The following is a 14,442-nucleotide window of genomic DNA, read 5'->3' on the forward strand; positions in this document are numbered from 1 at the left end:
ATTCTGTTTTCAAAGCATCTGACATCTGAACGGAGTGCATATCAGAGCATCTCATCCTTTAACCAGCTTTCTGTCCATTAAAAACAAACAAACAAACAAACAAAACCTTTCCTCCCATCCCACAGCAACTTAGTTTCCTTAGTAGCCTTTTGTGGGGACCTTTGCCTGTTTGGAAATCCACACACGTCCTCTCTTCTGGGCACCTTATCCACATTACGTAGTGACAGCCCCATGGGGCTTCGCGAGACTCGTCAGGTAGGGTTTCCCCTTAAAAAAGCCATGCTGACTGCTTCCTGTGTTTATATCTACCTGCCCAGTGCTCTTACTCCTTACTAACAGCTCTACCATCTTACCACTGCTGGGAGTCAAACTCACTGCCCTGTGATTCCCAGGATGCCCTCTGAAGTCTCATTTATAAAGGGAGTTCACAATTATGGATTTCAACTCTCCTTTAAAGAAAAAAGCTCTTAATGTGCAATGATACCGATTTTAAGTTTTGGCAATGAAAATCTGAGTCTGGTGTCTGTATGTCACAGCCAAGCCTGTGATTCTCAGCATTATAGCAACTGCAAGCAGAAGCTTAATTCTTCTTTACATATCACGTCTTGCCCAATCACCTGCTATTTCTTGAGTAACACACAGTTTAAAGGGAATCTCATGCATACACTAGCACATTCTAGCACTTGGCATTAGAATGCACACAGAGACAACACATATATCTCCCAAATCACAATATAAACCAAACATTTTGCTTTAAACAGTATACATTTTCTGACGTATTTGCATAGTGACATATGACTCAAAACACAATTACGATCTGCTTTCTGGATATACATGAACGTACACAGCATCGTACTGCAGACTGCGTGCAATGTGAAGATACCCCAGCCAGACTTTCAAGCTTGGCTATTGTGTGGGTATCAGGGAAAATAACAAAGCTGGCTACTGTGTCGGGGTGGTCCCTGCAGTCACATGAGGTGGACTGGATAATTGACCTCATTAGTTTACAGCTAGCTCTGCAATTAGTGGTGCAGCCCTTATTACAGCCAAGCAGGCCAAGCTTAAGAAGCAGGTAGATTTGCAGATTTATTGCAAGTGCATTTAGTTCAATTATTTAAAAAAAAGAATCCTTTTAATTTCCTAAAGGTGCACTATGAAGCTGGTTAATCTTATGGCTGGCAGGCCAGATATGGCCTGGGACCTCTTATACATCCTGGCTATGGATCCCAGCTCCTTCATCTACTGGCCAGAGTCTTTCTGCTTGACTTCTGTGACAAACCTGGGTGCAGCACCCAGCCATCAGGTCTGGGGTCCTTCACAGCCCACTTTGTTTCTCAAGCGCCGCTGATGCACAGACATATGTGGCAAGTTTCTCAACATCCAGTACTAACATTTCGCAATTCCTTTAATCTGCACACTTCATCAGCAGAATTCCTCCTCTTTACAAACTCTGATCAGTCATGTCAGGGCAAGTTTACTGCTGTGTGTTTCCCACAGTGGGTTGTTCTGTTGATGCTGGTTTTAATGTGAGCTGGCTGCTTTGACCATGCTTCAGCTCACCAGAACAAAACCCAGCGTTACTGTTCTGGTGATCAAAGGGGTTGTACAGACCTTCTTTTCCAGGAGGGAGCTGCCAGGTTCCTTGCAGATGGCAGCACTGGCCACTCCAGCCAGGCACCCCATGGGAAGTGTCACGTCCCTCCCGCTCTCCGTCAGCAGGGAGGATCTGGGGAATGTAACCAGCACAGACTTCCAAATGTGATGGTCTGTATCAAAGGTTACTAAAGAAACAGAGCTCACTCGTGATTAGAAAAAAGGCTCCAAAAACTAAAAACAGATTAAGAGATGGGAAGAAACAGGCAGCTCTTAGTGGTCAGTTCTGAAGACACAGAAGAGTCAAGCAGAGAGGTCTCCCAGGAATCAGTGCTGAGACGGTTTCTAGCCAGCATCTTTCTCAGAGGTGGGAGTGAACAGTGAAATAGCCATGTTTTTGCACAACAGTGAGCTCCTGTTTTGTATGTCAATTGTAAAGAATTTCAGAAAGAGCTGAATGGAGCTGAGCAGGCAGAAAGTTGGCAAGTGAGCTTTGGTGTCGATGTAAGCAAGGAAATGCGCGTAGAGAAAAATATTCCACCTGTGCCTACACAGCTTAGAAGAGACAGTTACAACCCAGAAAAGAGATCTTGGAGTGATCATTGACAGCTCTCAGCAATTTCTAACTCAGCATATAGAAGCAGAAAGAAAGAAAACAACAACGGATGTTGGGCATCATCAGGAAGAGTAATGAGAACAAGGCAGAAAATAAAGCTTTGCCACCATGTAAGAAGTTGACAGCCTACATCTTGAAAATGGTGTGTGGCTTGAGTCTCTGCATCTCAAGAAGAACATAGTGAAATTCAAGAAAGTACAGAGAAAGGTAACTAAAGCGATAAACGGGACAGTGCACTTGTCCAACAAGGAGAGGTTATAAGAGACTGGGACTCTTCAACCTGCAGAGGATAAAGCTGAGGGATATCACATAATGATATATCAATATAGTGACACAATATCAAAGCCGGTGGCCATGCTATACGCCAAACCTTAGTTCACCAGATCCCATATTGCATGAACTAGAGGACACTCAAGGAAACTGGCTAGAAACTAGCTTAAAAAGAGTTAAAAGCCAACAATTCCTTACACAGAAGGCAGTGAACTTCCGGGACTTGCTGCCACAGGAGTCTGTACATATTGATATTATCAACCAGTTAAAAATGAATTAAACAAACTCAGAGACAATATACAAATCATTTCTGAAAGGACTGGGCAACGCTGTATTCTGTATAATTTTTATGACAGTGATTCTATATGTTGAAGAACTACAAAGGTCGCGGACCAACACAAATGGCACAGCTTGCATCATCTCCTTAAACAGCCCCTCCCATTGCCATTAAAAGCTATATGAATTTTGCAATCACCTTCAAATGATGCGCATACCACAGAACCAGTGTAAGTTCCCATATATCATGAATAGGACTTGTTGGTAACCCTGTAGCTAAAGGCTGTAATGAATTAAAATCTGCTTGGTAAGGAGGATCACTTTCAAGACCAGAAACTTCACTGGACTGCTACAGTTTTGACTGGATAATCCAGTTCCATCATACATGGCCAGAGTGGATCTCATCAGATCTTAAGCAAAATCTGAATGCAAACATTACGACATGTTGCTTACCAAAGTACAAGAAATATGTTGTTGATACAATGAAGTGCACTGTGGAGTAATTGAATACTGTGAAGCTGTATGTTTTTCTGTCAACATCCTAAAGATACAGGATATTGACCTTCAAGTTTTAGGACAGAGACAGGCAAAACAACTCATTTGTGCAAGAGCCATGAACAAACAGGGATTTGTTGGGCTGCATCAAGGTTTATCTGAGCTTTTTATTTTCTTGATTTAGAGCAGGGATGTCGAACTCATTTTCACTGGGGGCCACATCAGCCTCGCGGTTGCCTTCAAAGGCCCGAATATAATTTTAGGATTGTATAACTGTAGTTACATTTCTGCAGTCCTAAAATTACATACGGCCCTTTGAAGGCAACCGAGAGGCTGATGTGGCCCCCAGTGAAAATGAGTTCGACACCCCTGGTTTAGAGGATTGTTTGGAAGTGCACCATAAGGACACTCTCAAAAGCAACATTCCCTTTTAAAAGTATCTGCAAAATATCCCCTAACCTCCATGTCTTTATATCACATATTTTTAAACAGTGGGGAATCCAGACTACAAGGAAAAAAATCTGCATACTCAGCTCTTCCAAAATCCCAGACCATGTGATAGCTTATTCATCTGGTTTGAATTGACCCTCTCACAGAGAATGAGAAAAACTGAAGGAAGAGTACGTTTGTGATGGTTTACTAAATCTCTCCTATGCCAGTTTTCAGTTGGAAGGGTAAGACTGGTCACAGAAAAGAGCCTAAATCATGCTCTGTATGTCAGCTGATAACATCAAAGATAACACACAAGGGAAACATTGACCTTTGCAACTACCAGTGAGACAGAAGTCTCAGGTTTCTGATGGGAAAATGGACATCTGGCAGCGAGAGGACACCAAGAATCACCTCAGGTAAAACCTCCAAGAACTTCTTGGTAACGCAGTACCTAAGGACCATGGTATATTATACTCTGCTCACTAAGGTGTGTCAGTCTCAGACACTTAGTAGGCAACTCTGAGTCTTCTATAATTCAGTTAGGTTAACTGGAAACTACTGGCTTTGGTTTTGCTATCCCAGAACCTGTGAGGCTTGCAGGAATTTTCTAGGTCTAATTTATGTGTGCCAGCCTACGATTCGCCACCAACCTATGTTGGTAAGGAGATCTAAGAGAAGGCTTGAAGGAATGCAAATGAGCATTATATCTCAAGAATCAGAGCTAATATTACACACTTAATCCATTTATAAAGCCTATTTCTTATTGCAACACAAGTAATCACTCCCATGATTCTGCTAAATTGACTGGTGTGTCCCAGTTAATGTCTTGTAGCACCGAGTCTGTTTAGAGTCCTGTAGATTAACTTTAGTTTTGCGAGTTAGAGATAGCAATAGTTACTTCTCAGATATCTGAAACACTAATCACAGGTACGGAGTACATGTAAAATTGTATTGATGTTTAGTTCCAGAAGCTGTAACTTTTTTTACCAAGACATACAGAAACCTTTTACTCCACATGAACTTATGACCTTTGAAAATAAAACAACAACAACAAAAAAGCCAAACCCCAAAACTGTTTGCTTCATTCCAACTTTTTTTTTTTTTTTTTGCATAAGTTAGTGTTAATGATTGGCTGCAAACCACCTCACCTCCTTACCACAACAATGCATTTGTGTGGGAGAAATATCATCATTCCTCTTTCAGGTTCAGATTACACAAACTCCCTCTTTACTCAGCAGCCAAGATACTTTCTGAGGAATTTCTTAGGAGAATGAAAGAACAGGTCAAAACAGGCTGCTGCCTAGTGCCATCCTAGATAAACCCTGGTGTACATACTTACCTAGAAACCTAGATAGAAAGGATCTGTTCATATAATCACAGCTTTTTGATGTGGTTGTGCATTAGGGCATCCTGAACACTCCCTATTTCAAATCCTCAGAAGCAGCAAGGCTGAACCGTAACTTTCTACTCCTTTGATGGAAATTTGGATCCATGGGTTTTGTTGGGGGTGAGAGATGGGGGTGAAAGAGTGAGAATTGCTAAATTTAAGAAGTTACACCTGTAATAACAGACATTTTCCACCCAGAAGCCACGTCTCTTCTTAATTTTATGATACTTCCTTAAACAGATTAGCTCTGATTAACAACTGCTTTTTAGAAGCCTGTGTGATAACATCAACTCCTCCCAGTGTTTGGTTACCCTCTCCACTTCATTTACAAAAATATGAGTTCATGTCTGGTGCTCGCTTCTAACCTCTGCTCCCTTCTTGCTCAGACAAGAGATTCCATCTGCCTTTGTGCCCTTGGAAGTGCCTGGCTGAAGGTCGGCTCTGGGGCCCACCTCCTTCTTCCACCATGAAACCGAGCTGTCTTCAAACTTTATGAAACTTCACGTCTCTCCACCACACCACACCAGGGCAATTAGGTGTTATATATTCTCTTCATGCAATTATATGGATATTTTATTGCGTCCAGTGTGCTGTACAGTACTGGTTCAGAAGACATGAACTTAAAGCCTGGCCTGCTTAAACAAAACACAACTCAAAGTATGGCACTATACCTGCTCCCCATATGTTCACACTTTTTCTATTCCTACAAGCACTGTATTTCCCCATTTCCTACGCTTTCTTTTCCCTTTTACGCCTCTTACCTTCTGAAGGACTTGCCCAAATACTTGGCAGGCTACACAAATGTGCACTTCCAGTCAACTGAAGTAAAACCCAGGCAGGGGGAAGAATTTGCAAAATGTAAATTAAGGCCTGAGAGAAGAGGACAGAAAGAACAATAGATGAAGAAATGGTTTTACCCTATAACTTCTGTTGCCAACACTCAAAGGATCATGGAGGCTGTTTGAGTAGGAGGAAATGAAAGAAAATGTGCACATTAGCTAAGCAGAAATGCACATTGACCATCACATACCTTCATACATAGAGTCTGCACGAAATAGAGAATATGCATTTGAGACATGCTTCACTTGTTGACATGTTTGACATGCATATAACTCCTGCTCATGGACCTTGCCTTGGTGAAGGCAATATAATCGAATTGTGTTTTAATAAAAAACCTGCACTTTCCAAAAACCTATTGATAACTCTGAGCGCTGTTATTATTCAAAACTCTTGCCATCTCTGGAGACTTTCATTTAATGTGACACCAGAGCTGATTTTCAGCTGAGCTCATTCTCTTCATGGGAGGCCAATATGCCTTATCTAGTTAAAAGAAGCTCTACCTCTAGGATTAAACATCTGATTTCATTAAGACTTCTGAAAGCATTTAATTACAGATTCTTCCCCTTTCCACATTCCTGCAGTCACACAATATTAAGACACCAGGTGATTCTAATTTTAATTTCATCCTAAACATCTTTCAACAACTGCTCCTTGAGCTGCAAGTCTTCCTGCTGGGCTCCGGCAACAAAAGCCTAATAATGGCAACGCAGTGTACAACACGTGTGCTTGTCTCTGACACGTAACCAGGGGCAGCAACTGCAGCTCCAGGGCTTCAGGGCACAATAAGGAGAAAAAGCCCATCCAGGTCCAGTGCCTACCTCCAATAGGCAGCATATCTTCTGAAGTTATGATACTGTTACAATCAGTCAGGAAAGGCAGCAAAGGAAAGACCTGATTTCAGTTCAAACCAATAAACATCTGAACTTAAAAACATAAGCAAAGAGACCAAACACTGAGAAACTGATATGTGAACAAACCTGATTTAACCCAGGATTTTGCTTTTCCTGATTTTTGAAGGACCGTATATAATTCTGACAAAGTTATAACACCATTCCTGACTTGGCATTAGTTCCACAGAAATAGAAAAAATAAATAAATAAAAGTGATACAAGTTCCAGGACAAGCCAAGTTTTAAGCCTGCAGGCCATCCCCCTGCCTTCACTCCTGGGTGCTGTCACCTCCTGGCTCCTTATATCCCACCAACGAATGAACTGCATGGTAGGAGCTGCAAATGCCAGAGCATGGAGAAGGAGAACAAGGGCAGCATAAATGGCATCAGAGCAATGAGGCTCATCAGGCCCTTTATTGACAGGGACTACCTAGAGAGACTGTCAGGACACCCATATTTATCCCTTGGTAATCAATTCATTTACTGCAAGTTAAACACAACCCAAAACGAAGCTCAGAGAACACAAATTAGGACCCCAATGATGCAAATAGGTCTGTTCATCTATAAAACCCTTTATTGTTGCTAGACCCCAGAGGACCCATCAAGCTCCCTCACCCTTTTTTCTCTTCAGTGTGATTATGTAAAATACAGGTTTCTTCTCCAAACAGCCATGGTCTTTCAGAGCTCACCACTGTCTTAAACTTCGAGAAATTAAGTTCCTGCCTTGTATTCCTTAGGTACAATAAATCACAATTTATTAATCCATTACCTTAGTGAAAAAACTTAGATCTATCTGGATAGACAAAAAAAAAATACCATCAAGCTTGGTGAATATATACGCTCTAGAGATAAAGGTCTGTGATGGGTGAGTTCCAGCTGCTGGAAGCCACACGTTGATCAGAGAAGCAGCCCAGCCCACAAGCAGAGGGTTGTTTGCGTCCTGGCCTGGCTGCTGCGGTGGTGCCCAGCTGGACTCTGCAGCATCCAGCTGCTGGTCACAGCCCAGCCAGCTGGCTCTTCAAAACCATGCACCTCCCTCTGCCAAACTCATAAAATGTCACTGCTCAAATCTACAGATGAATCAGCTACACACAGTGTCGGTTAACAGTAAAATAGCAAAGTAAATGACAAAAAGATTATGCTCAATCTGCTCATGTGCATGTGTGTTCACTTCCATGTGTGTGGAGCAGCAATGAAACATGAAGGTGCCCATTTAATCAGTGCAACATATACAAGTGGACTAATAAAGATGGCAACTAAACATACCAAATGCATTCAGACAAGACACAGCAGTTTGCCTGTTTGGATATACTTCATTTCACAGGCCATTTATCTACACCCTTAAAATAACTTTACTTACAAGCATACAATTCCCATCAATAAATATGGACAGTGATTAATTTTTTTTTTCTAAATGAAAAACGTGGTCCACAAAGTTACCGTATAGATACATGAAAATATTTTTCATTATTTTTATATGTGCATATAGGCATATTTCATATGCACACAGAAGATTACACTCAAAAAGTGTTCTCCAGCCATTTGCCACCATATCTACCCATTAGGCTTTAGTGCACACAAAAATGGCTTTGAATCTTGCAAAATAAATCATGCCAGATGAGTTAGGGAGAGGAAGAGAATAGGAAGGGTCTGTGATGAGGAGGTGAACAGTACAACATGCTTTTGAGTTTGTGATTGATCCAGGGCTGACCTTGACCAGCCCCCCTGACACTGTCAGGACCTGAAAAGAAATCAGACTGCAGCGGGCACCCAGAGCAGTGGCCCTAGAGAGACCACCAGGCGGCCTGTACTTATCCTTGGGTAACTCAATTCAGCTTCTGCAGGTTGCACACAAACTAAAATGAAGCTCAGACTCTGGAAGCAGACAGTCCCGACTGCCAAGTCAAAATCCTGCCAGAGGAATTCTTGCTGAGCTTAAAACCAGTCAAGCAAGCTGTGATGAGCTCCACGGGTCAAGACAGTATTACCACATGGTAGAGGGGGAGGGGGAAGCATGCAATGGATTGCCTCATTTTTAGCAAACACACAGTGGACAGAAATGATGACCTCAAGCGCTGCTAGCTAAGGGGAATTGACAATCTGTCCATAGCCTGCTGCAAAGCACTCTGAAAAGTAAATGAGATTATTAACTTTCAATTGTACACTGTTAGACAGTTACAAGTCAGTTGCCAGAAACAACAGTATTACTTGGAAAGAAGAAGTTCCAAGAACTGAAAACTTGTCAGGGAGTCCAGGGTGTATTGTGAGGAGTCTGTCCTGCAAGAGGAGAAAGGAAACTGCACACGCTTGCTGAGTGAGCCACCATCAATATTAAGAAGAACATATTTGTAGTAGTGCTCATGAAAACACTTCCTTGCCTTTACCAAGTAAAGAAAGCGAGTACTTGCTCATCGCTGCAGCGCAGAAGCAAAATTCCAAGTGTTAATATATATGAACCCTGAAGACCTGGTTAAGACAACTACAAAATTACATCTTACAAAGCTCACCCTCCAAATACTTTCCTGCTGTGATGACCACTTTGTTTAAAAAACAAATATCGGGAAGCACAAACAGTGATGACTGGCACCTCAGCAAAGAGCCAGAGCAAACACAAACCAAGGCAAATTTCATATAACAGGAACTGTATCAAGTAACAAAGTAGCAACTGACAATGAATGTTAGGTTAAACTGGTTCTAGTACAGCTCCATTTAGAGCAGATCTACAATATAACACAGGTTTCTCTAAACAAAGTGGTTTCATATCAAGAAGGGGGCGGCTGTGATGCCGAAAACTGATATCAGTTTTTATGGTTATATAAGAGGTAGATAAAACTTCAGTGAAAGCACTCTGATTTTTGATTCTAGGTTCCACCTCCACTTTCTGCAACACAAGCGCACATCTGCTGGGTACATCAATGACTTCGGACAACAGTCATCATACGAGCTTGCCACTCTGGAAGAACGTGCATTGGGAGATAAGAGGTAACGCCACCCCCAGTGTTGGGGCAGAAGGACTCCAAGAGAAGCCAAGGACAGGACTCCTGCTCCCCCAAAAGGCTTCAGGCCAAAGAAAATTAAACAAGTGCCTCAGCTCAGAAGATAAATACAATAAACAGATAAGGACGTTTCAGTTGCAATCTCAGGCAGCCACGCAAAGCAGCTCACAACTTATGCGGACATGGATGGTAAATCCAGATGCAAGCTCAGGAGCTTGTGTTGCACAAGAGCGGTTGGCAAAGTTGGGTTTAGCTGAGAAAAGATGGATGTGCTAGGAGGACCACCAACCCCAGCAGCCTGCCGAACCCTCTCCTTCAAAGCCCAGAGGTAATTTCGCTTACACCTTCCCTTTGAGTTCTACAATATTTTCTTCCTTATAAGAAAACACAGGAGACAGGGCAAGGAGGGAGAAAAGGGTCAGCAAACACATCCTGCCTGTTAGAAGGAGACAATACTCATGTACTCCCCCACCGAGCCCCTCATGCAAAACCATCCGCAGTCTGATGGAAACACCGCCTGACAGAGCTCAGGAGGCTCACAGGGAGAAAACTGCTGGTATCAGCACAATGCAAATGGATGAAAGAAAAGTTCAGCGAAAGTGCTGCTCTAACAGAGGAACAATAATGCAAGTTTATTTGGTAGCTGCAGGTCAGGCTTTTACTGGGAAGTTAGCTACTCTGTGAGTGGCTCTTGAGATTGAAATACCCCAAAAACTCCTGTAAACATGCTTTCTTTTTAGCCAGATCTAGATGTATAATATTAAAAAAAAAATAGAAAACCCTCTAAATAAGAACAGAGCCATTGCACTCCAGATTCTTTCCATATGAAGCCTTAATTTCAAACAGATGACAATCATTATGTGAAGCAAACAAGAGTAAAAAATACTGAGTAATGGACTCCGAAATGTAATTATTTTAAACAACCGACTTAAAAAAACCCAAAACAACAAACCAAACCAAACAATAAAAAAAAACCCACAAACAAAACAGAACACTGAATCCACATATTTGCATTAAGAAAACAAAAGCACGAAGACTGAAGACTCATGCCTCTCAGTGCAGCCTCGAAGGCGCAGTTGGCTGGCAGCACGGCACATGCTCTGCTCCTTCCCCCTCGCTTTTCCCCTTTGAACTGTGGTGTCATCCTAATGCGGTTCAGCAACTTCATGCAAAAAAGGCCTGATCTAACTTAAAAAGTCAAACTCATGGTCTAAACCAGTTTGGCCTCTTTAACTCCTTAGCACATGGTGTATTTATAGCCCAGAGAAACTTCTCTGGTCAATCCGTGCATCAGGCAAGAAGTCCTACTGCATCATAGTAGAAAACCTAAGGGGTTGATTTAGTCTTCACTTACAGGTTCAGAGCGGTATTATTATTTGTAAGTTAAAAGCAGACCATTATATTTTATTCAAATCCTCTCATTCTCTCTCATTTCAGTATTCTCAGTTTATTAGAAATAATTGAAGACTTACTTGTCTTCAGCTAAGCAATACGAAAGATCAAGTCAATTCTAGGCTGGTTCTTCAGGTACAATAAAATATAAGCACAGTGTCCTGGTTTTGTTAAAAACAAGTTTCTCTTTTAGTGAATTTCCCTGTCAGCTAAAGTCTTCTTGCTAACTGCAGTTTTCCTGAAAGTTAGGTACATGTTTTGGTAGACATAGCAATGGAATGCAAGGTCATTGATAATGATGCATCTTGCGAGATGTGCAGGCAGGAGGTGAACTGAAAATTGACCAACTGAAGTATTCCATCCCATTCACGTCATACTTCGTATAAAAGTGGGGGATCACGAGGATCTCGTCCCTTTTCCTTATGGCTGACATTGGGAGAGGACCTTATGAGTTGTCCCTGCGAACTGAGGCCTAGTGACAGACTGAATCCAGCTCCGGTTGGATGTGGAGTCCAGTCCAGGACTTCGGGTGCCGGCCCCACATCTGCCAGAGCAGCTGCCGGGACTTTCAAGATTGGTTTTGTATATTTTGTATTATTTTCTCTATTTCTATTAGTAGTATTAGTAAAACATTTTTAATTTTTCCAACTCTCTTCTCTCTGTCCTTCTTTCCCTCTCAATCGCCTGTCCTTAGTGGGAAGCGGGGAGAGAGAGGGGCTAAGGGGGAAAAGGGGGAGGAGAGGGAGTTAACAATACCTCTGCCACAGTTTTATTGTCACCCTGTAATCAAACCACGACACACAGAAAGGAAAATTCCCAGGAACAACCACATTTTTCATCCTGAAAAGCAGAGTGGAAATCACATAAGATTCTGCAAATTTCAGTTTTAGAACAAACAAGACTTAGGGTTAAAGTGCAATACTTGCACGCATCCTGATCTTGAGGACTGAAGTTCAGCCATACGTAGTTAAGCAGAAAAGCAAAGAAGCAGATGACTTTTTTAAAATCACAGGGAAGCTGTAGTTATTGCAATCCTAGACACCCTGGGAAGGAGGGAAAAAAAAAAAGAAAAAAACAAAACCAAACCACAACCAAAACAACAACCCGCCCCACAAAATAAAAATAAACAAACAATAGCAGAAACAACCATCACAGATAATTTCAATTTACTTATCCAGACAAGTACAGGAGAGACCATTTATCAGCAGTGCAAACTAACAACTGGAGCCACTTCTACTTTTTAAATTAGTGCACTTGCTGTCTGTTGAAGCAAAATCTGCAAACTAGATAAAAGTCACGGATAACTGTCTTGAAAATTTTAACCATTGTGTTCTGAATCAAAATGCGGTGCCAATAGCCAGTTGGTTTTACATGGCCAGCTGTGGACAGTTTCAGTGTCATCTAGAAATCTGTCTGACCTGAGCTGGAAAGATTTGCTGTCTCATTATTTGTATTCCTCCACTTTCTAGAAAGGGACTGGAGCTGACTAATGTAGACAGAGATAATTCCACACTTACCTCAGCATTTTAAGCCAGCTATGACAAAGTTTGACGGGACAGCTGGTAATTACCACTAACCCTACAAGATCCTAAAATTTCAGATCACAGAACTTACAACATTATTAGGTAGACAAGTTTTAACTTTTTTCACATGTTTTTATAGCTGCCTCTGGCCTTGCACAGTTGTGTTCATAGTAAGTGATGCTCCTGGCTTTAAGAACAAAAAAGGGGATACCAAAAAAAAAAAAGAGTCCAATACAAACACTTTGGATCTGTTTAAAACAATTGTAAAATGGTTTTCTTTAAGATTCGATCACTTGCTGCCATGCAAAAGATTTTGCTTGTAATGCTCAGAAGTTTTCTGAAAGGTTTTTGTTACACAGAGAAAACCAAGACTGCTTATCTTGAGAGAAACTCACAGTGCAACTCACAAGCAAAGAGATTGCTGAAGAAAGAGACCTTGTTTTGGCCAAGTTTGTTCTTCACGGGTACTACTAAGCTGGACAAAAACCATGCTGATGGTAACAGCCACCAGTGAGATCACCAGCACCCTTCATAGCACCAAACTAAAAGAACACTTTTTTTTTCCCCACCTTTAAAACATTGTCAAAAATCAAAATGCTCGCAGGCAATTTTTTACACTTTCCAGAACCAACACTGGCGTCAACCTGTTCTGTCTCTGCCACCAGCTTTAAGCTGTCACTTTGAAAAAGGTTGCGCTTTTCGGGTTGGTGCAGCAGAGGCCATTCAGGCCAAGAGCAGCCGAGTGATCCAAGGTGAACGGGGGGTCCCTCATGGGAGGCGGTGGGGACGGCAGGAGCCGGGCAGCCGGGGCAGCCGCTGCACCCCAGGGCCGGTGTTAGTGCTGGTTTAGCTGCGTCTGCCACAGCGATTCAGTCAAAAAGGCAGTCAAATGAATCCACGGATCCGATCGCCCTTCTGAACAGGGCTCCAGCTTTAGATACGGGATACTTTTGCAACGGGGAGGGAAAGCAGAGAGGAGATAATGTCAGAGAGATATACCCACTGGAGGGAAGGTTTTGAAATTTAATGGTGTCTTGGTCCCTGGTTTGAGATCAGAAGGAGAAGGGTGGGTAGTTGCTCTGATTTGGTGAGTAAAAAGCCACATGAAGCAACTTTCTGTAACAGCATAAACAGTGGGAGGCAGAACTGCAAGAATAATTACAACCAAGGCAAGTGCAGAGCAATGCAAGAGCAGCAAGACACCACACCTGCTTACCTCCTCCCCTGCACCAAGATTACACCTCTGATACAACCACAGAGCTACATTTTTGGCATTCAAGACAAGAGTGAAGAGGGATTAAAAAAAAAAAAAAAAGATTGAAAAGGCATGTTGCAATGCCAAGAAAATGGGACTAGACCCAAAAAGGAAGAAGTTAGCTCTTTTAGCTATCATCACCTTTCAAATATTTGCCAATTCTTCACAAATGATGCGTTGTTTATTCTTCTTTAAGGGTAAACACTTCAAAATGTTCAGCCACGGAAGTTTGTCAGTTTGGTTTTGATTTTTTTTTCTTTTCTTTAAAAAATTGCTTTATTTATTTTTTTTTCTTCCCTCGAACTAGATAGTCATGCTGACAGCTGCATAATCCTACTTAGCTAAGCTTTCTCTGCAGTTCAGTGGAGACATTTAAGTCCAAACACAGTGTCTTATATTCTCTGCTTCCCTATGCCTATACCTTCCCTTTCCACAAAAAGGGAACCTAACAGTTGTTTTTCCTTTAACTGTTAAGCAA

This window comes from Caloenas nicobarica, chromosome 2, assembly GCF_036013445.1.
Source record: "Caloenas nicobarica isolate bCalNic1 chromosome 2, bCalNic1.hap1, whole genome shotgun sequence".
Taxonomy (NCBI): domain Eukaryota; kingdom Metazoa; phylum Chordata; class Aves; order Columbiformes; family Columbidae; genus Caloenas; species Caloenas nicobarica.